A 1,031-nucleotide genomic window follows, 5' to 3' on the forward strand; every position below is an offset into this window, starting at 1 on the left:
GAATGTTCCTTCTAAGCCTATTTTCTTGAGTATTTTTATTATGAAAGGATGCTGGATATTGTCAAAAGCCTTTTCTGCATCAATTGAAAGAATCATATGGTCTTTGTTTTTTATTCTATTTATGTGGTATATTATATTTATAGATTAGCAAATGTTGAACCAACCTTGTGTCTCTGGGATAAAACCCACTTGATCATGGTGTATAACCTTTTTAATGTGTTGTTGTATTTTGTTTGCTAATATCTTGTTGAATATTTTTGCATTGATATTATTGGTCTATAGCAACAGTTCTCAACCTGTGGTTCGTGACTCACAGGAACTGTGTTAAAGGGTTGTGGCTTTAGGAAGGTTGAGAACCACTGGTCTATAGTTTTCTTTTTTTGTTGGGTCCTTTCCTGGTTTGGGGATCAGGGTGATATTTGCTTCATAGAATGTATTGGGGAGCATTCCTTTTTTCTCTGTATTTGAGAAAATTTATGCATTATAGGAACTAGTTCCTCTCTGAAGGTAAGATAGAATTCTGGTGTGAAACCATCTGGTCCAGGGCTTTTATTTTTTGGAAGATTTTGTATAATTGATGCTATTTCAGCACTTGATATTGGTCTTTGTTTTCAGTTTTGTCTTGTTCTTCTCTAATTTTGGTTATTTCTTTTCTTCTGCTGGGTTTGGGATTAGATTGTTCTTCCTTTTCCAGTTGCTTGAGATGGCCCATTAGGTTGCTGACTTGCTCTCTTTCCGTTTTCTGGATGAAAGCATCAAATGCTACAAATTTTCCTTTAAGGACTATCTTTGCAGTATCCAACAGGTTTTGATGGTTTGTGGCTTTATTATTGTTTTGTTCCAGAAATCTAATGATCTACTTCTTGACCTCAACTATGACCCAGCTATCATTCACCATAAGGTTATTTCATTCCCATGATTTTATTTGAGTATGAAGATTTCTGCTGCTGTTGAGTTCGACTTTTATTTATTTATTTATTTTTGAGACAGAGCCTCAAACTATCCCCCCGGGTAGAGTGCCATGGCATCAC

Source organism: Otolemur garnettii, unplaced genomic scaffold, assembly GCF_000181295.1.
Source record: "Otolemur garnettii isolate 467f Iridium unplaced genomic scaffold, OtoGar3 scaffold00085, whole genome shotgun sequence".
NCBI lineage: Eukaryota > Metazoa > Chordata > Mammalia > Primates > Galagidae > Otolemur > Otolemur garnettii.